This window comes from Cyprinus carpio, chromosome A24 (assembly GCF_018340385.1).
Source record: "Cyprinus carpio isolate SPL01 chromosome A24, ASM1834038v1, whole genome shotgun sequence".
Taxonomy (NCBI): domain Eukaryota; kingdom Metazoa; phylum Chordata; class Actinopteri; order Cypriniformes; family Cyprinidae; genus Cyprinus; species Cyprinus carpio.
This window is the reverse complement of record NC_056595.1, coordinates 14540011-14565685: the sequence shown is the minus strand read 5'-3', so window position 1 is coordinate 14565685 and position 25675 is coordinate 14540011. Positions and strand designations below refer to the sequence as shown.

At 37.7% G+C, this 25675-nt stretch overlaps 1 protein-coding gene across 8 annotated transcripts in view; it reads right to left on the bottom strand.

The window, feature by feature from the left end:
* Positions 1-25675, bottom strand: part of sulf1 (sulfatase 1) — an 81063-nt gene that overhangs the window by 32306 nt on the left and 23082 nt on the right. For 4 of the 8 annotated variants that reach the window (XM_042714282.1, XM_042714279.1, XM_042714288.1 and 1 more), the window contains exon 2: positions 8574-8825. The exons of 1 other annotated variant lie outside the window; for it this stretch is intronic. The gene's annotated coding sequence lies outside the window, so the exon portion shown is untranslated. Of the gene's footprint in view, positions 1-3156; positions 3277-8573; positions 8895-25675 lie in introns of all 8 variants that reach the window. 3 more of the 8 variants (XM_042714283.1, XM_042714280.1, XM_042714284.1) reach the window with 3 other exon arrangements.

The following is a 25675-nucleotide window of genomic DNA, read 5'->3' as shown; positions in this document are numbered from 1 at the left end:
AAGATTGATGCATGGCCACTTTAGTTTCCCAGGCTGCCAAGCTGCTTTGCCACGCCGGCTCACATCATCGGGTTCTCCAATGACACCAGTCTCGCACACATCCACACCCAGCTGCAGCTGATGGCAGCCGACAGAGCCGTCGCTCAAGAACCCCATCCATTGGGCCTTACTTACACCTTAAAGCCCACTCAAAACCCCTCTCTAATCTCCAAACTAAGCACACATCACTACCTCTTATTTCTGAATGCCAAGGCAGGGGGGCTAGAGCAAGTTTTATGATTTTTCCATAATCCAATATACTAGCAGCAGAGAGGCCCCTGAAGTCACGCTGTCCACGGTGGAGCTATGGGTGACCTGTACCACGGCATACATGACAGCATCTCAACGACTGTGGGAGAGAAAGAGCGAGCAGCTCACGGGCTTAAACATACAGGGCACAGAATTCAGAGCTAAGCAAATTCCATTCAGCTCCTCCTCAGCTTGGCTTTGGGAGAGATTAGCTTTCTCTTATGAAGGCCCAACTCATTAACCACCTGCAAAGTCGGCGCAGCATAACGCAGTCAGGGCTTCAGACCTCCTCGACATTCTCTGGCTACTTTAAACGCAAATACAATCAATTGAGATTGCCAGGTAAGGCTGAAATCAGCTCTGACCAAATTTGGCAGTGTTCTAGCAAGCCTAACAGAGATTCTTCCCGGCATTTTCGCTCGAGTTGAAGCAGCTGAAGCAAGCCATCCTCTCCTCTCTCGGTCAGCTGGGAGGTATCGCCGGAGAGGTTTTCAGGTCATTCCTTTAAGTGTGTGGTTAATGAAAGAAGCAAAAAAAAAATAATCTCCAAAGACCTCATAATGGAGGAGGGGCAATATCAAACATTTGGCCTTTGATCAACTCTGTATGAGACAAATAACAGAGAAACAGAAACAGTAAAAACATTTAACAGGTCTTTGTTAGGAGGGGGAGAAAAATTAATTACAGCTGCAACCAGCCATACCGTAATAAATGTGCTTCTTGGTCTTGGTTCTTTCAGAGACTTTTACGTTCAGTTCATATTCTCCACAAAACATACATCAACATGGGGGAAAAATAGACTTTTTATAACTCCAGATCCCAATATAAAACCAGTTAAAGAGAACCTCCCAAAGAATGTTTCATCTTAATTTCATTTTTTAAAGAAATCTTCCTCTCACCACAGTCACAAATACACCAAACACATTAAAATGCCACATAAAGAAAATATTCAAATTGCTTCAGTGAGTTTCCACTGACGTAACCATCCTGAATAAATAAATCAATGTCTTTTCCATGAAATCAGCAGCCAGCTCCCACATGAAGAACACAGGGAGCCAAGCAAATCTGTTTGAGCTGGAGTGTCCTTGCTGCTTAAGTGATCCTAATATTATATGTGTCGCATACTGACTGAAGACGCGTTGCACCATTTCGAACTGGAACACTTGTCAAAACAAATTTGCACTTTTAGACAAGTTTCTTTGATAAGAAAGAGTGTAAATCCAGGGTTTTGTGCACTTGTATAAGTAGTCTAAAAGTGTGTGATGTCAATCCAATAAAATTCAGTCATAGGGCACAGGTAGAAAGGAGGAGAAAAAAGTTGGGTCAAAACAGAATTAGACCATAATTCCCTTGATTAAATTAATGAGCCAAACTGAAATATGTTCAAACCCTAAATATAAATACTTGGTCTACACGGCATGCCTCACCTCTGGAACAAATGGCCTGTCTGAAAGAGGAGATACTGCATAACTCCATTTAATGCCAGTATCGGCTTTCAACTCGCACTTATTTCATCAGTAAGACTAAAGTAAGAGAATTAGTTGCAGCACCTCGAATGACAAAGCCACAGAAGTGCACATCACAGAGCTTAACATTAAATGGGTCGGAAAGCACATACTCCTTGCTGGCATAACCACCAGCACTGTCCCGTGGATGATCATTTGAGACCCAACCTCTTCTAGTAAAGACTCCGGCAACCTGAATGCTGAACGTGTACAAGGGGTGCTTAGGAACCGAATTCCTGACTGTTTTTGGGAGGGGTAAGTGGGAGGATGGAGGGCTCCGTCAGCAGGCCCCTGTCAGAGTCTTTCTGTCCTAGTGTGAAATGGTACACTTCCAGAATTTGGGGCATGTACAGACAGAATCTCTGCAGAAAGACACTGACTAATCTCTGCTATAGATACCGGTGGGATGTTACTTACAAAAGAAAAAACAAAAAAAAAAAAACTATTTGTTATACATCTTTTCAGCCACACAGACACACACACAAAGAAATGCAACCTGTAATTTGTACTCTGATGCTCTATTCACCAGCGCTTGAGGCGTGAATGCGTGTGGCTTTTTTTGAAGCGTGCGATCACATCATTTGTAAAGTAATTATCTTTGAGTGCACTGGCATTTTTCTGACACCTGTACTTACAGGTCACTCCCCATGCACAGACTGTATGATCTTTTCAAAAATCACAGGATTCATTTTCAAAAGCAGTGCAGACAAATATTCACATGCATTTACGAATTCACAGCCAGCAGGCCAAACCTAAAATGTTGAGTGCCAGAGGAAAAACAATGAGCCAATGTAAATGCGCCTGAGCAGAGTTATGGAGTTATGGAGATGACGGAGTTATCTAATATGTATATACATTTATAAAAAATAATGTGAGAAAGTTCAAAATAAGAAAGTTAAACTGTGATATAATTGAAAAGAAAGAAAGTTGCATAAATTCACAATCAATAGAAATGTCAGAATATTGACAGTTGGGATTAAGAAAAGAATTAATTTGAAGAAATAAATAGTTGCAATTACAACAAAGCAGCAATTTGCGAGAAAGAAATGTTTTGAGATGCTCACAATTTTGAGAAGTTAGAATTAAAAATAAACAATGGGAATTGTTGGTGGAAATGTCTTGTGCAAGACAAAATATATTCAGGGAGATAAATTTGCAACAACAACAAAAAAATCAAATTTCTGAAGTTGCAATTAAGACTTTTTTTTTACTTATGGCTTTCATAGCGGTCCTGGAACAGTCACAAAAAATGATGGAGACCGGCCTATTATTCCTTCCCTTTGCATCATAAAATATCTGTCAATCGGACTAAAAACAACATTTTGGTAAAATTAATTAAAAGAGCAGAAAACTATTCCCCTACCTTTGATCTACGTCTAATTTCTTCACTGCCACATCGATCACACCATGGCAACCAAACAGGAAAACCACAGCACCACTTCATTTGAATGGTACAGCTTTCCAGTGGCTTGCATGTTGGGCTCTGGCGAGACAAACCCAAAGCAATGAAAGGTTTATAGGCATTCCACTCAAGAGCAAGCCACAGCAGAGGTCAGACTCATATCCCCATGGTAAAGACAAGAAAGAGCCATGAAAGCAAATCAAAGTCGTTCAGCAACAGAATACGCTTGAGTTCCAATACGTTGCATGCGTAGAGCTGTATGTTCTGAAAGAGGCCGTTATGAACCCACTGAATTTGTTCATGCAGCAGCAATTAAAAAGTTTAACGGGAAGGGTGGGAGGTTACATTTTTGAAAGCATCTCACACTGTCTTTTATTAGGTGAGCTGTCGGCAGAGCTGCATGCCTATTCTTTCCCCCCAGTTGGTTCTCTATTTCCATTTTGAATTAGTGAAGGATAAAAGCATCACCCCCTGGCCACACCACCTTTTTGGGCCTCCTTCACTCCAATGCATCCTGACGGCTGCTTAATTGCATGTGATATAGGCAGGCCATTTTTTTTTTTAAACTTAAATAGGATTGCCTGTTCTCTACAACACTGTAAAGCAGAATTGATATGGTATGGACAATGTCATCCATAGGCAGGTAAGAACAGGCTAGTTTGTGTGAGATCACATGCAATAGCATCATTCAACATGACTACTGGCATGTGTGTGAGAAAATGTGTAAATATACTAGGGAGGGCTTGGGGCGGCACAATAGTGGTTGGACCCTTTGACCCCATTGAGCTACTCCTAGACAAAAGCTTCCAAACTTTTTCATCTTCCACTTACAAACCTGAAAGGCCCTAAGTTCCCTCCAGACCTGGTTAGTCCATCCCAGTCCTCCACAATGACTCCTCCAGAGTTACCCAGTCCTGAGTGTTCAGAAGATCCTAACACTGTCTATTCTTTGGACAGGCCAAAAACAACCACCTGCGGTTTTACACCTGTTAACCAGCTACAATGTGAATGAAGATCAATAATGACTTACTCCATTAACAAATGATCAAGACCCAAGACAAGTCTAGAACTTATTAGCATCTCTGATTTATTTGAGAGAGCATCATTGTAAATGTGAAATATATGGAGACACCATTTGGAGTTCCTCAGATTGCCACATTGACAGAATCTTTGAGAACTCTCAGATACCTTTCTTTTATAATGGAATTACTGGAGGAACCTTGATCATCTTCAAGTTCTAACTACAGGAACCACTGGTAGTTCTTGTAAGTTCTTTAAAGGCCCTAACAGGTCTGTCTTTGAGACATTCCTCAAATATTGGCAATCTAGGCATCCAAAATGGATTCGCTTACCACGACCATGATGCAACAGAGTGACTCTCTTCAAACACTTGGGGGCACTATAGAGAGCTTATTCTGATGTTTCTCATGAGTCTGTCATTCCTAGAGCAGATAGGATCATCCAAATATAATGACTGCCCTCTGAGAGATCAATGATATTCACAGTGAAATTATAAACAGCAGACTTTAAAACAGGGCTATGAGCTACAGATAAGCAAGACAACATCATGCTGAAACACTGTCAACTCTCAGTTACAGCTATGATATCACCCACCCTCCCCTTTTAAATTACTACCTCACTTCCTGTAGGAACTCTATTATTAAGCAGAGATCCACACAATGTAGCACAATTTTCTCTCTCACCGCCTATCTAAACAAGATTTTTAATGCTGATGTAGTGGGAGAGGCTGTGTAACTAACACAGTGGTGTTCCTCAGAGGATCCTGGGAACAGCTGGCACCGGTTGCCACCTCCACATGCTGCCATTTTTCCAGCACTTGACAGAACGGACCATACATACAGGCTGTTAAATGTCCAGCACTCTGGCAACTGTGAATATATGTGACGGAATATATGCAATTAGTTGAAGAAGTGAAGAGGCATTTTATAAACCGGCTCAAGAGCCATGCAGTGCAGTGACACAAGGGTTCACGCTGCTTTTGATTTGAGTTGGTAAGTAAACGGGAATGGCAGGGGGTAAAATACTTAACACATGTCCAAAGCCTTAGGAAAACTGAGAAGCCATACAGGATATTAAATCACAGAGTATGAAATGGTCATTGACAATAAGACTTAAATCTAAATTCAAAATTACAAAAATCATTCCCATAGTTGTTCTTCAAAATGAGCCTGACTTTCTCTCTCTCTCTCTCTCTCACACACACACACAGCTAAAAAAAAATACCAAACCAAAACTCAAAAAACAAATTATTCGCAACAGCTGCAGCGAACGCTCCAAAAGACCAAACAGCTACTGAAACAATATTAGTGTTGGCAGATCCAAATCTTGAAATACAAATTATTCGCAACAGCTGCAGTGACTGTTTAGACTTTGATACAAAACCGCAGCAATCTCTAAAAGATAATGGGATCATGATCATGTATTTGTTTACCCAAATATGAAAATTCTGTCATTATTTACTCGCCCTCAAATCACCCCAAACACATTTGTCATTCATTATGTGAAAAAGAGATATGAAATATTTCTGCTTTTGTGTTCCAATGAAGTAAGTAAATAGGAATCCAGGCTGTCAAGCTCCAAAATGTTGGTCTGTTCATCAGACAAAGCTATCAAATGGCTTCTGTTGACTGTATATAGTACATGAGTTGAATAAACCCTTTTACAGTCATGATTTTGGAGCTTGACAATCCCAGCTCCACTTTCATTATGAAAAAAAGTGGCCAGGACATTCAAAATATTTCCTTTTGCAATCCACATAACAAAGTCATACAAGTTTGAAAGGACATGCAGATTAGTAATTGACAACTTTCCTTTTTGACAGTACCATTCGTTTCAAAACAGTGAAAGGAAATGAGAAGCAGGCCCATATATTTAAAACTAATTGCTCCTAGAGCAAGTGACTGATTAAAAGCTTTAACTGACAAGTTTACGGCTTGGCTCTGTTCGCGAAGAATGTACAGTTCGGAGGGGAGGTATCCAAAGCACTGCGGTTCCTCAGGGATCAGTCCTGGGACCCCTCCTCTTCTCCACATCTCGGCATGGATTAAAGAATATCACCTACAGCTCAACCTGGCAAAGACTGAGCTTCTTGTCTTCCCTGCCACTCCAACTCTACAGTATGATTTCTCCATCCAGCTTGGTTCTTCTACAATAACCCCATCAACTTCAGTCAGAAATCTTGGTGCAACCTTTGATGACCAGCTGACTTCAAAGACCACATTGCAAAGACTGCTCGATCTTGCAGGTTTGCATTGCACAACATCAGAAAGATCAGGCTCTTTCTAACGGAGCATGCTCCACAACTTCTTGTCCAGGCTCTTGTCATTTCTAGGCTGGACTACTGCAATGCTCTTCTGGCTGGACTTCCATCAAGAACAATCAAACCCTTTACAAATGATTCAGAATGAAGTGGCATGACTGGTCTTCCACAAGCCCAAAAGAGCCCATGTTACACCTCTCTTTATCTCCTTGCACTGGCTACCGATTGCGGCTCGCATCAAGTTCAACACATTGATGCTTGCATATAGAACAGCCACAGGCTCAGCACCCGCCCTCTACCACTCACTACTACGAATCTACATCCCATCCAGAAGTCTGAGATCCACAAGTGAGGGACGCCTCATGGTACCATCACAGAGAGCCTCAAAATCACTTTCCAGAACATTCTCATTCACCATTCCTGGGTGGTGGAATGATCTTCCCACCCCTATCTGGAATGCACTCACTTCCTGTGTCTGTTTGCCTCTTTAAGAAGAATCGCTCTTCCGAAACTACTTTATTTCATCATCATAAAAAAAGGCTTTCTCTTTATTTATTCCTTCTCTTTCTAGCTTGTACTTATTTGAACAATGTCTAAAACTTGGTATTACAAGCACTTCCTCTGTCTGTTTGCCTCTTTAAGAAGAATCGCTTTATGTATCCCCCAATTGTAAGTTGCTTTGGATAAAAGTGTCTGCAAAATCTAAATGTAAATGTAAATGTATTGTCTGCTTTCTAACTTAAACAAGGTTTTCAGACCATAAACAGACTTTAGTTTAGATCTCCTCAAATACCACAGTGCTACAACACCTAAATCACATATGGCTCATGTAAATGAAAGACATACTGAAAAGCAGTTTTTGGCTACTAATGCAGCCCGTCAAGACTGATCTGGCAAGGTGATTTTTAACCTCACATTAAATTGATTCTGCTTGTGCATTAAAATGATTCAACGAAAGGTAATGTCTACATAAACTTAATCTCCCAAATGATTTTTCAAACACTAATGAAGTTAGAGCAAAAAAACCTAATAAGGCATAACTACAGAAATAAAAACACACTGAATGAGAAGAAATGAGTTTCTAAATTCACACCCGTTCATAATCCTGCAGTCGTCACTGGTAATGACTGCCTTCATTGTAAAATCTCAACACTGGTGCTGATGTATTTGTGGTTTTCTCAAATGAATTTCAGCGTGTGAGTGAGTGATGTTGACATGGCTGATTAATGTGTGTAAATAAACATCATTCACACAACTCTGTCTTTGTTGCATTCCTGGCATCATTCTTCTGCCCCCCCTTCACCCATACAACTGTACAGTTCCCTCAGCAAACACCTTGCACTGTATACATGCCCGGCAGCTACATATTAATGCTAGACATTTAGTTCTAGTTCATTGGCAGGTCTCCCTTTTTAGGATTACTGGAGTTGAGTGAAACTTGTGGCATGATTTTTTTAGAATCACCTTTTGGTTTGCATAAGTTGCATCCTGGTCCAGGAGATGTTCGTAACGCCACATTTGTTCAGAATGAAGACACTGTCAGCTTAAAGCAGGAAACAATCGATGCCATTTAAATGCATTCAACTTGTGTTTGCCGGCAACGTGCAGGCTCAGACTCAAAACACATTTGTGAGTGAATATAGAGGCAAATTAAAGTTTAAAAAGAAAAGTCACAGTAGATCTAGCTTACCAAACAATTACAATCAATTTTAAGTATTTTATATTTTATACAAAGTTATAATGGCCATAGTTTGAAGGTGATACTCAATCTACAGTGGGATGTTCAGTTCAACTTTTTAAGACAGAAACAGCAGTTCAACCAAGGTTTCCATGTCATCTTCATGAAGTCAAAATCCAATTAGATGGTTCATTAAAACTTGCATTACATGGAAAAGATGTCTGTCCAGTCATTCAGAAACCACAATCTCTCATTCAGAAATCTCTCTCACTGAATTCCAAACCTGTCAGCATTTCAGTTTCACACAAGAGAACCACATGATACAGCCAAAAAGCATTTAATGCACATAAGCTAAAAATCCCAGACCCTCAGAGGCAAAACAAAGTAGTTGGAGAGAGTGAGAATCAGAAGTGTTATTACCTGAATGTCAGTCTTGCTCATGGAGTTGATCTCTCTTGCTGTGGGTTGTTCGCGCTTGAGCTCCTCAGAGTGTTTGTGGGGACCACACTGCTCCTGGAAGACAACCTTCCTCCTCTAATCCGTTCTCCAATGTGATGACACACACTAACCCCAACCATCTGTTGAAACACGTCCTCCAGCACTCAGCACAGTGGTGCGTCAAGACAAACTACCCAGTCCAATCAGAGAGGGTACTGGGTGGCTCTTCCCAGGCTGGAGGCAGGGACAAGGACATAAGGGAAACACTAGTCAGAGATGTCTAAAAACTCTTGCCACAGTAACCTGAGATTTAGAGAGAGAGGGAGGAGAGGAGAAGAGGAGGGAGGGGATTGAGAATACGAATGAGAAAGGGAGGGAGGGAGGGCAGCACGTCTCTGAACAGTTATGTTGCCACTTGTAGCTCACAGGAATCCAATAGAAGCAGCCTGATGATCCTCAAATCTCACTCACACATATAGTTGTAATGTAGTACCCTCTAAAGCCTGGAGGGAAATAAACTACACAAAAAGTGTTTGGTCAGTTCAAGTAAGAAAGTCTTGCATAGACAACAATGCACTGCCATTTGCACTACACTGTTACATCTGCCTAACTCACACCTCCCTGTTATAAATCCTCAGCTGTCTCAGCAGCATTCCTGTCCTTCACAATCTACTGCCTTAAGTTAACCAAGAACGAGATTTTCCAGAGATAAGAGACTGAGCCAGGATCATAAGCGCCATTTAGTTAAATTTGAGTTCTGTGAAACATTTGCCTTAGGGACAATGGCAGATAAGAGTGTCTACGATTAAAAAATAAATAAATAAATAAATAAATAAATAAATAATGTAAATAAAACACATGTGCCAAATTCTTAGCAATGTAATTTTTTAAGTGGTGTATTTTATTGAAAACCAAAGTTCAAATGTTTTCATTTAACTTACTCTAAAAATGTGATGTAACCAAGTAAAAAGTATACATTTTTTTCTTTTTTGCATTGCAATTTTGCATTAAGTTTAATATATTTTATAAATTAATGAATAACTAGTTTTGTGTGTGTGTGTGGGGGGGGGGGGGGAGGGGGGTTGTTACATTGTACAACTTGAATAACTTTGCTTTATAAAAAAAAGAAAGATTAAAAAAATTCTTCATGAAGTTATTATTCAGCATTATATCAGGACAGTAAGCCCACCCAGATTTTTAAAGGTATATTTTTTTCTTATTTTTATTTTTACATTTATTTTCAATAAATTCATTCTGAAACAGAAAGTCACTGTATATATGCACTGCAAACTGAATGTATTTTTGAATAAATTATTGCACAAAAGACAAAGGAGTCATGCCATTGACCCTTTGGACCCACAAGATTATAGAAAAACTGTATGCACTTTGGTGCACACTGACAATCAAAATAATAATTTTATCCTCATGTTAGTAGAACGTCAACAGAAAATGGCTTGTCTTTTATCAAACTGCAGCTTAATAAACATGCTACCCGTGGTTCTGTGCTATCTTAGCAACTAAGTTCATCAGCTGAGGAAATGAAAACAAAGGCTGCTAAGTGACCTATTAGCATTTTTTAAAGCTGCTTTCACACCTGGTAAAAGTTTCCGTTAGGCCAGACCAAACTCAAACACTGATCAATCTTCACTCCTGACAAACCCCTCAAAAGCCTCAAATCAAACAAATACAACGAGCTCGTCATCACGTACCCTACTCATGTAGCCACAGAGAAGAGTAGTACAACTTATAGGCCTATCCTTTAATACTATATCTGTTTTACCTTTCCTATGCTAATGATGTCAATCTGAGACCGAGACTAGGCTGATGACAGTTTCAGGAAAGGCTGGAAGGGTCAATAAGATCCAGCAGATGGCAAAACATGAGATTTAGCATATTCTTGCAGTGGAAAGAACAGGGTGACTCAGGTCTCAGAAGTGACATACATTTGTTATACAGTTTTGTCCCTTTCTACTCATCAAGCATGTAATCAAACAGTCTCGTTTTTAAAGGGTTTCCTATGCAACCTGACACAAACTTCCAGCAAAAGCATTCATCACATCTTAACTTCATTTGCATGCTGTTTCGAGACTCATTCTTATCCATTTTCCAGCCGGTGTATTCAGCAGAACAACTGGGTGAAAACAGATACTTCCGCAATTTTAGCAAGATTCGCGTTTTCACTCCTGTTTAAATGCTAAGGATATTAGATTAAGAGCAACAAAGGCTATTTTCATCAGAGCACAAGGAACCCCTGGTCTTGGTTCACATGAGGTTTGGAAAAAAAGGGGAATGGGATGAAAGCTTCAGGGAAGAGCTCAAATTAGATTGACTGAATTCACAAAGTGTGACCCACCCCTTTACAACTACACACTTAGTACATGCCGTACCTCAAACCCCAAAGCCAGCCCCCCAACCCCCACCTCCAGATATTTCTAAAAGCCTTTGAGGGCGAGAAGTGGCAAACAACCATGTTCTTCAGTGGACTCACTGATCACTGACAAGACATGTCTCTTATCGTACATGGTTTTATTAAAAAATAATTAATTTCTTTCTTACAAACCCACTGCAGTTTCATTGAAAACATATAAGGGTTTGAAAATGCCATTTGCAAACACCTAAAAGGCTTAGTAAGGGAACAGCAGGGGGTTTGTGAGATAGAAAAATAATCTAACACAAAACTGAATCAAAAAATAAAATGAATAATATAATAAGACTCTGCTTTACGCCATAAAACCTTTTTCCTTGGGTATGGAATCCATAGACTAACACACAATCATTAGGGATCTTTGGGATTTCATGTCTGAGGCCTCTAGAATAGTATACGGTGAACTGTTCTTGTGTTAGATAAGCCTAAAGACCCTGCAGGAGGTCACTTAGGCTGTCCAGAGCAAAATAAAAAAAAAGTCCCCCTCCCAACACACAAAATCGGGACACAGAATTAAACCCTGCAAGGGCCCTCTTCTATCTACAAGCCTAAATGAGGCTCACAGGTGCAGCGAGAACCTTGTGTGTGTGTATATCAGCTAAAGGGGGCCTACTTGGTTCATTTGTCTCATTCATTATGCTTGGATGAGATTTGGTGTCTTTGGGCCAAGGGGGGCAGAGAGAGGGTGCGAACAAGCTCTAAACATAAATTACATTTGTGGTGTTGTCTTCCATGGTTTCGAGTACCAAAAGCATGCATGCAATGCAGCCATGCTCTGAATCAAAGATTTTTTTAGAGTCAGCTGCCTAATGCTTTGACCTCAAGCATGGTCTGATCTCAGCAAATGACCCCATTACTATCCTGAAACATCCACATCTTTATCTCCAACGTGCATGACACGGCTAAGCTTAGGTGTCAAAGACAGAACACATCCCAAAGGGAAACGAGTTTTCCCTTAGGATATACCAAAACTCAACAGCTATTGAAAAACATCATTGAATGCTATTCATCAGACTAGGACATCACACAGATCAAAAGGTAAACCGTTAGCTAATTGCAAACTAATTGCACCACTTTGATTTCCCAGACAGCAGTCACCACTGTCAGGCTCGTCAGCACCATTCTTTGATATTCGACATCAAAGCGGGTTGCTAGTTAATGCAATTATCACTATACAGACAAGTGTCATGTGTCACTGGCTCTAATCAACCAATAACTATGGGGTGGAACCTCAATTATTGAAACTTAAATCGGAGTAATTTCACACTATTATTACAAAGTGTGCTTACACACTGTCAAAATGACATTTAACCAGTATTTGCATATCTGTCTCAATCATTTTCTGCTGAAAGTGGAGGGGGATTCATGCATCACTGGATTGAATAATTACCAATAACAGACCTGCTAATGTAAGGAAACTTCTTTACAGATCTATCACATGTTTTAATAGCAGTTCAACTGCTTAGCTAATACTCAGCATACTTTTATTTCTTGACAAAACAATCCTGTGTCTCAGATCAGGGGAAGCTAACTTCAAGCTAATTGCCCGCACATGTCCCAGACTGACCGCTCCGTGGATGGTTCCCTTTGCCAGAAAAATTAAGAGTGTTGTCTAGTACTTTCTTGGACGAAAGTATCTAGAAATACCTCCAGATCCCAAGCAATAACCATTTTCAGCTGAAACAACTGTCAGAAAAGAGTGTTACTTTAGCTGCTAGGCTACATGGCTGTCGTGTGCAATCAGGGAACGAGTGCAAGGCCTACTTATTGACTAACACTTCAAACGGTGTATTGGTTTCATAGGCCCTCATTGCCTGTCGAGCTTGAAACTGAATATAAAAGTCATTTCCTCTGGAGTCTTTATCAGAAGCATCATCTGGATCCGCAATATGGGCCCCTCAGTCATGTTGGGCCAGAAAACTTCTGCACGGTTAGGTACATTAGCATTTCTGAAACATATTAGGGCAGCAAAGACATGTAAAGCAGTTTATGACATGACTTTACTCAAATCATATTGGCAAATCAGCAAACTCATTGAGATTTTCAATAAAAACATAGCTTTAAATGGCTACATGCTATTAAAATCAAACACATGGCATATATTTTGGGTGAAGTCAAATGGGTATTATCTGTTCAATATTCTCCAGACCGCTTTGCTGTCAAGCCTTAGATCTAGTTGGTTCACCTTCCAAGCCTAATTCGTCTTGATGAACAACGAAAGTGATGTTTTGGGTGAAAGGGACAGGCTGTTGCCCAGACTTTCCTGGGGTTTGTAAGCCCCTAGCATGCTTAGTGGCACTCAGGAATCCCAAGATCCCTTGGTCCCCTCAGGCTCTGTCACTGCTCAGCATCTCAGTGCTCGAGAAACAGTAAAGCATAGTGTGGCATGACAGCATGTGTAAATTATTAGCCCATGGGAGCCCCACATGTAAGAATAAAGCGATACTAATCTTGCATACATAGCAGATGGGAAGCAGCTGCAACAGAGACAGAGAAAGATTCTGCAGCATTCTTTCAATGCAGAAAAGGCACCTCAAGCAAGGGTCATTAGTGTGAACCACTATCTCCAATGAAACAGGCTTTGAATCGCTGCATTGTCAGAGTGAAGGGCGGAAGACAGAAAGGAATTCCTCCATGACAAGAAAACCTCTAAGACTCTAGGAATGAGACAAAATAAAACTAGGTCAAATACATATCAAACATTTTTATTTGTCACTATTAACAACTATGAACAGTCAAAGTCAGTATCATTGTAAGGAATTTGAAGGACAAACATTTAGATACTAAGGAATCTATTTATTCTTTTTCATTTGTTTCTTGCAAGACAAACCACATTACATGCCACTTATACCCCAAATCCAAAAGAGGAATAGAGTCATTATGATTAAGCTCACTTGAATATAAAACGACAGTCTCGATCTGATCTCTGGCGCCATTCCTGGGGTTCAGCTAAAACTCAGACTGCAAGAGCACAAACTGAGCACTTACGACGGATGAAAATTTAAAGTCATAACCTCAGAGAGGTGACAAAAGAGAAGTGGGAAGATAAACACTTGTGTCTAAATTTCTACAGCTTTACTTTTTTTGTTTTTATTTGTTTTCTTTATTGTTTTTTATAAATAAATAAATGAATAAATAAATAATTACTTATTTATAAATGCAAATATATACTTTGACTGCAAATTTGGATGTGGATAAAAGCGAAATCCATACATGTGAAAATGTAAATGCCTCTTTAACCTAACAGTTTTTCTCTTCAGGGATAAAAGTAAAAATATCAGCTGCATTAACTCTGACAGGCCATCATCCCATGCCTAGAGTAGACTACATCTGATCCTTACACAGGTAGAGGAAAAGATCAGAGATCTCGATTGTTCTAATCTAAGATATATATGAAAATGGTTTATCTATGTATAATGCTATAACTGCAGTTACTTTCTCCATTTAAAAGTATGGATTCATATGAACAAGGGTTTTAATATATATCAGTAAGTTTCCAAAACTGTATCAAGTCTGATACTTTTGGATAATTCTGTCTACTTCCTCTAATTTTCTCATCCCAGGCAAATAATGCTCTGCATCCGGAAGCGTGGTTTAATCCTCTCAGGCCCAGAGGTGAACAGCAGGAACAAGACAGAGAAGGCAAATCCTCATGTGAGGAGGGCCTGTCCGCACTTCGACATCCTGAAATGGCTGGTTGAGTATAATCCCTAAAAGCATGCCGCGAGCAGGTCATTGACAGAGAGAGTTAATGTTTGGTGTGTGTGGGGTGGATAGTTATCTTGATAATGCTCACCCCCCACTCAATCTTAGAGGTTGCTTAGGGCAGTGACAAGGAGAAGATTTGAAAAGGTTGAACAGCTGAAGAACAAAAGGACAGTTCAGGACTGAAGAGGTGATAAAAGGTGAAACCTCTGATGACAAACCAAAACAAACCATGTTTAAATGCATATAGTTTTCCAAATAAGGTCCATATTTAATAAAATAGCTACTTTAAATAGGTTTAAAACGTAAAAATAAATTTAAATAAAGTAAATAAAATGTAAATATATATTTTTTTAATTCATAAAAATAAAATATATAATACAGAATTAAAATATATGTAATTTAAATAGTTAAACTTTGTTAAATAAACAAGTAAATAAAAAGTTAGTCAAATACATATTATAAAATCTAGAATTAAAATAAATACAATTTAAAAACTAAACAAATAATTAGCAAACTAAGTAAATAAAAAGTTAAATAAAGTTAGTCAGCAAACTAAATAAATATTATAAAGTATAGAACTCCAATAAAATGTAAATGTTAAATGAATATTCAATAAACTTAAACGAGTACAGAAAAAGTGAGTCAATAAATATGTTTAAAAAAAAATTCAAATATGAATTAAAAGTTAAATGAATAGCTAAACATTTAATAAGTAAATAAAAGGTTAGTCAAATTTAGTCAGTCAAATAAACAAGTAAAAGTCGATAAATAAAATAAATATTAAAATATATAGAATTAGAATAAATTTAATTTAAAAGTTAAATAAATAGTTAATAAATGATAATAAATCCATAAATAAATAATAAACAAACAATAATTTAACAAATAAATTTAACAGGAAAAAAATTTAAATGGAAAATAAATAAAATCATGTAGTTAAATATCAGTCAATCAATAAATTAATACACAAATTCTAATCAGACAAACTGTCAGCATCAAATATCACACAGAAGTAACTTTGTTTGGACTTGTGAAGATGTACATGAATGTTCAGCTACACTGCATATTCCGAATAAGGCCTTTACATGACTCAAAATTTTAATTAATTCATACTAGCCAGTTGTTTTATTCAGATTTATAGACTGGAATATTGGCTTATCAGAATATGTGCTAAAGGTATAATGATTCACCTTGCTGTAAGTCTTCACATGTAATTATTCAAATAGGGTAGACCTCACACAAAGAGAATGCAGAAATAATATATAATACAAGCACATTTCTCTGGTGCAGAAACCATCCATAGGTGGTGGGAAAAGACACCAGTGGCTGTGGCTTTTTAATAATAATTTCAGCCTTCGAGTAGAGGAAGCGACAAAAGTCTGGCAATTTGTGATTGGCATGAGAGTAGGGAACTCTTTAATTTAGCCTCCGGCTCTCTTCCTTTTTTAGAGGAAATAATTACCACACAGCATTACTGCTAAACAACAACTGCTCAAGTACTGGGCTTTATCACATCTCTGGTTATTTATAATGTTTATGAGTTCTCTCTTCCTACGAACATGAGGGGGCATTCGTATAAAAATAGCTATGGAAAGTGCCGGCAAACCCCTCCTGCTTTCTGCCTGCCCCCCTTCTCACCACGCTTACACCTGGCTGTTTATGAAGGGGGCAGTTGAAAGGGGACATTATGGCCCTGTGCTACAATAGAGAATGTCTGTGCCCAGTCCTCTCAGAGAATGGACACAGCTGCCGTTCTGAGAATGACCACATTTAAGGGTCTTCGTCACAGTGTGTGTGTCTGTGCCTGTGTGTGAGATAATATGAAATGATGTTGAAGGGGTTGGTCAAGTCAAAACTAAACATACATTTTTTTCCACAAGTTTAAGAAAGTGAAATAATGGGAACTGCAGATGTCATTCTTCTGAAAAATAAATAAATAAATAAATAAAGATTTTGAACTGGAAATGGAATAGAGAGGAATCATGCATTATTCAAAAAAAAAAAAAAAAAAAAAATCATTTAACAAATTTAACATTTAACATTACTATGGTAACAATGATATTTACTTTACATGTTTTAAAGAAACAAAATATGTTTTGAAATGTTATTTCTTTAAAACATTTATGATGTTATATTTAACTTGTTATTTTAGAGAAAAAATAGTGTACTTAGATTAAATAAACAAACAAACAAGCTGAACAAAAAACTTTAAGTAAATAAATGTGGTAATACCTTTGTTGTTATTTAATAAATAAAATGTAAATAGTGTACTTATAATAAATAAACAAACAAAAATGAATAAATAATATTATTTAAATGAATAAATAAATATGATGAATAAACAAATAAGCTGAACATAAAACTTGAGTATCTTTAAAAGTTAACTTGGAAAATTAAAAATAAATAATTAAATACCTTTGTTATTTAGCATGTTTAAAAAAAATACGTTCTTCAAATATTGTATTTAGATTAAATAAATAAAAATACTTTTATTCATTGAATATTTTTGTATAAATATTTTTATTTAATCTACATACACAATATAAAAAAAATATATCTTCATTACAACAAAAAAAAAAAAAAAACTTATATTCTATATCATTAAAATTGAAAGAAAAAGAAAACTAACAAACAAACAAACTTTTGCAGGTTTAAATCAGTCAATCAATTAATCAATCAATCAATCAATCCAAGTTGTAGGATTTTTTTAATTTTTTTTTAAATAAAGTATTAAAATAAATAGACAAATGAATAAATAAAGGTAAAATAATAACATAAAACCAATGTTGGTATCTTTGATATCCAAGTTTATTATATATATATTATAGATATATATATATATATATATATAATATATATATATATATATATATATATATATATATATATATATATATATATATATACACACACGTTTTAAAAAGAAATGATAAAAACCCTTTTCAAAGTTTTCATATAAATGTAAAGCCAAAAAGATCACTTTGGAACATCAAAATGGTCAATGGTCAAAAATGGTTCATTTCTATGGTTCATCACTTATTATCAAATGTGAACTGCACTGCCGTGGCCAGCAGCGGTCATCTTTTTTGGAGATTGAAATGGATCAAACAGCTTGCCGTGCAACAGGTGCAAATTCCAGTAATACCTCTGTGTTTGGGAGTGTTGTGCTTTTATCAGAGCTGTTCCAGTGGCACTTGGAGGAGAACCGGCCTTAATTTAGGACAGATTTAACTCTGTCCCTTCTGTTTCAAAAACAAAATAGATCTGTCTGTTTTACCCATAATAATTCACAGCCTAATGTTAAGACTGTGAGGCCAGGGCAATTTTCAGCCTTTGTGTGCATCCATCCATGAGCAGGAAGCCCTCTACATCTTAAAAGGTACTGGTGGGGATCTGCTGTCATCTCGGTGCTAATTGGGTGCCCATTTAAACAAAGGCAATAAACAATGACCAAAGAGGACCCTCTTGACAGCCATAAAAAAGCCAGTTTGTGAGAGGAACAAGAAATCCTATTCTAACCCGCAATGACAGCCACTTTCTCCCACAAGCAGCTAAGAAATGTCCTCGATTTAAGGAATGAGAGCTTGACCTGGATCAGGTTCATCTCAGCAGGACGGCTACTGTTCGTAGAACTTCCTCTGAAACTAGCCATGAATTCACAAAGATATGAATGCTGCATTAAACATTATGACTTAAAATCAGACAGGATGTGATGTAACCCAAACCAAAATTGCATGTATCCATAAATGTATAACCGAATCAATTTGTGTTGAATCTTACATTGTCATAACCATCTGGCATTCTTGTCTGGAGTTTACTCACTCAAATAATTCATTAGCACCAGTGTTGTTGTAGTTTATCATCACTGATACGCTATTAAAACGTGTGTGTGTGTGTGTGTGTGTGTGTATGTATTTTATATATATATTGTATTAGAAAATAGGAATTTTTTCAATATTTAGTAGAACATAATTAATAGAACATTAATTAATTTTTATTAAACTACAACGGAATTTTTGCAATTTTTAGTAGTTTTTATGTAGGAGAACATTATTTATTGTTTGTTTATTTAGTTTTAGTAGACTTCAACATTAACAAAATTAGAAACGTATATATATATAATATATATATATTCTATATATATAATATATATATTATATATATATATATATATTTATATATATATATTTAGTTTATCATTTCAGGTAATTAAAGCATTTTTATGGTTTTAGTTAAAAATAATAATTGGCACAGCATGCACAGTGGTGTAAAAGAGTCCCTTGGAACAAACCAACTAATAATCCCATTAGAGAAATAAAATGGAAGATCTTGCTTGCGCACCAGTGGTGTAAAAGAGTCCCTTGGAACAAACCAACTAATAATCCCATTAGAGAAATAAAATGGAAGGACAGTGGAAGAGGAAGGTTATTAAAAAAAAAAAAAAAAAAAAAACACATTTGCACTTTTCAGCTCTGCAAGTGAATGAAATGTAAACAGTGCTTTAGAGAACAGCTTTAGATCTCAGCAAACATTGCTGAGGCCCTGTGTTCCACTTTGTAACCCTCCTGGCTAGCAGGGAGCTCAGCCTCTTGTCAAGCCTCTGCCTCTTACCAATCTTTTGTAGAGCTCGTCTGATACTCAGCAAAGAATTTTTCTCAGGATGTGCTTGCATATGCATGAAGGAGGAACCGTCCGGCCTCACCCCTGCCTCTAAGAGCCAAAACACATCCTGGACAGAAGGACATTTCACAGCCTTATTACCAGTTACTGAGTTCTTCACATGACAGCTTGATGGGTAGTTCTTGACGTTCAACCCAGAAGACCCAACCACTGTCTCGGCGCACCTACCCACATTTCAGACCAGAAAACGAGAGAAGTAAATAAAAGAATGCTTGTTTTACCAGCCCAAGTCCTCCTAAAAAGATCTTGATGGACTGTGATTTTGGTGAAACGGTGAAAACAGATAAATCTAGTTTTTTCCCCTTCCCTTCCTCTCTTGTTGAAAATCATACTTGTTTACTTTCATTCTCTGTTGTAGATAGCAGCCAGCCAGAACGCTTGCTTTCCAGGTGATTTCCTCCCGCTGATGTGGAGGGCTGATTCAGATCCTGCATGTTTAGACAGTGCTGAGGACTGAATAGAAGCTGGGGATATAGTGCAGGCCTACATTGGCAATGTTTTTCACCATGACAAAGACTAAAATTCCCCTTCTCTCCATACTGGACACTGATAGACCACAGAATTAAATAGATTCAACAACAAAAACAAAAATTGTTCCAAACCTGATGACTTTCTTTTTTCCTGTGGAACAAAAAATATATATATTTTTTGCACCCAACTGGTTTTCATTGCATGTCCGAGCACTAAGGTCACCAAACCAAAGAGACTTTATAGATTAAACAATTACAACAAGCTACAAAAAGTCTCTTTCACTCATTCACTAAGGATAAGACGACACAGAAAATCATCCCTTTCTAAACACCACTTAACAGTCATTTGGTGAACTTTAATTGAACTTTAACTTACTGAAGAGTGTCTCTGTTGGGTAAGTTTCCAGTCACACAGTGCCAATTTAGGCCTGTACTATGTCAATGCTTCCATTCAAGCCTAGGCAATGGTTTCTTCCATGACAAGATAATAAAATTCCCCTTCTCTCCACACTGGACACTGATACGCCACAGAATTAAGGAAAACATATTGAAAACCATCAACTGCGGTTTGCTGTCCATACTAGTCATGGAACCTGAGATGTGTGTTTTTGTTGTGCTAAGGATGGAAAAAGGGCATCAGTGACCATCTTCACTGCAACCAAAGGTTTGTCCATTTGAGAAGTTTGTCTTTAAAATTAAGTACTGCTCCCTGCTTTGTTGTTGAGTGCCTGGTGAAGAGCACTTGAAATAGACCACTGAAATCAAAAGTCAAAAGTTTGGTTTTTCATTTTTATACAAGCCTTTTGACTGATTTAGATGAGCACAAATGCATTTGGCAATGTTCTGCATGATCTTGAAGTCATAATAATGCAAGTACTGTTAGACATCAAGTAGGTTTACATCTTCAGAGTTGCTGTTTCATAGAACACACACCAAGTCTCCCACAAGGGTTAATAAGTTGTTGAGGCCAAGAATAAGATTTTCTTTGCCACCCACGTGGATCAGAATTCTAAGTCAAGACAACAATATGGCTCTTAGTCCTTTTATATCTCAGTATAATGCAGCTGATACTTTTTGTACCTCACATCCTGTTTGCTGAAGACTACAGAATGGCTCACTCATCCCTGTGAATTCATCAGTTTAAATTCTCATTTTCTCTGTTATTGCAACAGACAAGTTACTGTGATTATAAGCACATAGGTTACAATGTACTACTGAGGAATCATTCCAGGTGTTATCTTGATTCTAAAAACTACACTTATACAAAATATCAGAACTGAACTGAGACAGGAATGCATAAGAGATTTAAAAGCTTATTGGAAAATACACTAAAATCTCACACTCTCTAGAGCTATTACAATCACATTTCACTCAAGAGTTTTAATACATCAGGCTAGCCTAACTGAGCCAGACTTTTTTTTAGCCCATTTAAAAAAAAAAAAAAAAAAAGGGAAATTGGGCCTCAATAACACTACACTTTTTTTAGTCAGCCAATAACATTTTGTTAAGCCAACTACAGATTTCAGCAAATGTAACATTTGCAACAAGAAAGGTTAATCTGTAATCATTATTAGCAATGTCAGGTTTTTAAATGAATCATTGTTTTTAATCTTTTCATTCAACTGGTTGAACCGTTTCACCAAACCTTGTGAATTATTTGTTCATTAATCAAACTAAATTTAATAGTGGAAATTTTAAATTAAAATTGACTGCTTAATTTAATGCAAAGGACACCATATATTTATTCTAAATGACACTGAACTGAACTAGGACATCCAATTACAATAAATATCCTATTTGAAACAGCATTATTCACCTACATATGCCTTTATTGTATATTTAAAATATGAAATATGGCAGGAAGTATGTGACATTTTAAACAACTGATTCAAATAAAGGAATCAGACTCTCTTTTTCTGTCACCGTTGGAGTTTTGGTTCCTTGCCACTGTCGCCTTTGGCTTGCTTAGTTGGGGACGCTTAATTTCTATCAATATTGTCGGCTTGATTGCACTATTAAACACTATTGGAAGAGAGCTGAACTGGATGATGACATCACTGAATCAACAATGAACTGACTTTATTTGACGGTTTTGTTATTGTCCTCTTGCATTATTGACAAACTATTTTTCTGTTTGACACTTTAAAGCTGCTTTGACAATCAGTATATTTTATAAAGCACTAAATAAATAAAGGTGAGTTGACTTCAACAAATCACCATATTCATATATATGGTGTTATTTGACACAAAAACTGCAACTTTTGCATCTGAAGGAAAAATCATTTGAAAGCTAAGAAATATATTCAGTGTGTTTATATAGTCACATAAACCTTGGATAACCCACAGACCTCAAAAATTATGACAATGCAAAAATGCGTGCATGTTGGGCTAGTAAACCTTTAAGAAATAAGCAAAAATGTTCCATATGCAATTGTTCAGACAGCTGTAATGCTAGTTTGGACATTTGGGAGAATAATATTGATCTAACATTTTATATAAATTGAAAACAATTCAAATGTATTTGAGCTTCAAAAAGCCATTTATGGTGGATAAATAACTTTTCCACACCAGAGACATGTGACCAAAAATACTGCTTGTATTAAACTTGCTGTGAGTAAATGCCATTTTGTTTATTAATTCAAGCTGTGAGTGCACTGTGGGGTTCAGGCTTTCTGAAAGGTTTAGATTCACAGGTTGTGTACACAGTCGATAACATGACCAAGTATTTTCCTAAGCAGCCATGTAATCCGCTCTCCATCAGCCATGTGGCTCAGTAAAGCCTTTGCATTCGAATAACTCCAAAAGCCAGTGGATCACTCTTGCTCATGGAATTAGATGTGAAATAGCCATGGCACTAGACCCCCCACCCCCCAACACAAAAAAAATCCTCAAAAGTTACATTTCAAAGGGTAATATACATCTAAATGGTACATTACTGACCACCCAGCTTTTAGATTGGATTACTTGTGCGTGAACGTATCCTCACTGGACCCAAATGATTCCCTTCACTCACTGTTAAAACCAGAGCCAGCTGGCTTCACATCACCACACTGCCAAGACCGTATGGAGTTGACAGCAGGCCAAGCTCCACACTAGTGTTTCTCCTTCAACCCCTTTAGACAACACAACCTTATGGAGAAAATCATCTCCAAACACCTTGCCAGCATTGTCCTGAGCCAACACGATCCAGACCAAATGCTGGATCCAACTTCCTTCGCCTACGTCATTCATCTGCAAGCGTGGGGCCTTTCCTGCGATTTGGATCTCCCATGAAGACTCCCATGCAGATTTATGCCAAGTCATGAACCACTCGAACTAAGACATGCGTTGCAATGCTGTTGACTGACAAGGCCAATATACTCAACCCTTCATAGGTTTTAGCTCTGGTCTGAAAAAAAAAAAAAGCACTAGTACATGGTGGGGCTGCATCCAAGCCAAGCTGGTGGAGTCAATTGTCATGTGCATGCAACATTAAACAAGGTGAACATCTGGAAAGGAGTATAATGATCATTAATAGAGCTATAAGTAGAACTGCATGTGCCCTTGAAACAGTGTAGGGCCCAAACAAAGTGTTTTGCATAGCGCAGTGGCGTCTCCGTGCCATTTCTTTGGTCTCCAATAAAAGTCAGTGGGTTTTTATTATGGAATGACATCACTGGAGATGTGAGAAGAGCTAATGACTTTTGACCCTGCATGTGTTTTAGACAAGTCAAGACTTTCTCAATCTCACGAAATGTTGTCCAAAATTGTCCTTACGTTGTAATTCAAAGGGACCAAATTCTGTTTTGAAGACCATTGACTTCTACTGAATATACAAAGACATCCTTGAAAATATATTTTATTTTCCACAAAAGAAAAAGTCAGACAGGTTGAGAATGAAATGGCACCAAATAAATGATAAGGGTTTCCATCCAATACTGTCTCAGGATGGAAGACAACTTTTCATCTTCATGACTTGACCATAAAGACTAATGTTAGTTATTTTCTTCTCCACTGCAGTCATAAGGAGTTTACTCTTCACTTTAAATGGCCTCTGCCTTTTTTTCGATTTTGCTCCTTCTTTCTTGATGCCATGAGATATATTAAAATGTATGAGCTTCTCTTTTCCATTTCAAACACAGCTGATTGCTTGCAAAGACCACAAATGCACACATGGTAATGTGCAGACCCCCTCAGACTGAATGTCATTGTTTAGGAGTAGGAAAGCAAAATATCCTCCAGCAGTATTTTGCTAGAGACCTGCAGTGCTGACCTAAATGGGGGCATTAATGAGAATTAACACTTAGGTGACTAACAGAAACAACTCCAGATTTGGTTTGGTGAGGGTCACTGCATGTGACGGCGATGGGGAGACTACAGTAGTCAGCATTTGAAGTGGATCCAAAAAGTTCATCAAAGTTGTCCTAAGACAAGAAAGGGTATTGTTTTGGTTTTAAGGACAACTTTGATGAAAGGTTTTGATCCACTTCAAATGCTGACTACTGTAGAGCTGTATGGAGGCTGGTAAACCGGTTCTGAATTTAAAATGTAAAAAAGAGGTTTGTTCTGTTCAACAGACCATAAAGGATGAAGGTTTAGGCAAAGCTGTGGGTAAACATAGAAGAATCTCATCATCAGGAATACCAAGTCAAATGAAGGACAAAGAGGCTTCTGAAAAGGGAAAAGACACACATAGCCTTCTCATCACATTCTTGCCTCTTTGTTGGTCCAAGTACTAAAGCTGTTGGGTTAAAATGAAATGTATTTAACCTCTGGGAAGGTCAGGTGAGCCTTTTCCCCTGAACATTCCCAACATGGTTTTGAGAGCACAGCACCACAAAATCATTACCGCCCTTTATTTTCCATTATTTTAATGATTTACAAAGATGTATGAAAATGAATTCAATCTCAGCATCTAATGTCAATAAGTTTTTGTTAATGAAGCAAGGAGAAATCTGCAAATTCTCCTGGTGTGGCTCCAGAAATATTCTTGGAACTCATCTAGAAATCAACACACACCAGTCATAATTTGCAAGTTAGTTCTGGCTACTCGTTGTCTGTAGGAAAGCAACAAGATCTGGAGATGCCTGAATCCCAGTTCAGTGAGGAAAATAACCTCAGGGACAACAGTTTAGAAGGGAGGGGTCTCGTTTCTGAATGGAGAAAGGGGGAACAAGGGTAAAGAGCAGCTTGCGTGTGGCGTATTGGTACATTTTACTAACCATGACCTTCAGCAGAGAACCACTGACACTTGTTCTCACGCACACATATGCAAGTTTAATTCTCTCACACCACGGCACTACTTCATCCATCAGTTGGTACACAGATGTGCGATTTCCCAACATGTGTATTTTAGTAAACAGTACAATAAATAGCAGCTTCAAATTGGTTTAAAGTCTGGTTTGAATCACAGAGAGGTGGCTGAGCTTGAGCTTGTCTTCTCTAGAGATTTACATGGTATCAAGCTAAACGAACTAGCACGGAAAACGCTCTATGGCCCACATCAATCCTCTCTTGGTCCTCTTGCAGTCTGGGAAGGCAGAGGTTTGGAGGTGTTATGGGCTGAAGCTATGAAGTGTGAAAGGAAAAAGGATGACAAACAGTCAAGGTCTTCATTAATCAAGCCCTCCTCAACGCCTGTCTTGAGGGCTTGTTGATAGTATGATGCGTAAAGGACCACTATTTTTAACAAAATGTCACACGGAGCTCATATTTTCCAACATACCATTAGTCTGTCAAAGCCACAACTTAGCCATTGTTATTTCTAAAGGAGGCTGTGAGGAGAAGTTCTACATTGTTATGACCTAATGCATGTCTGCTTT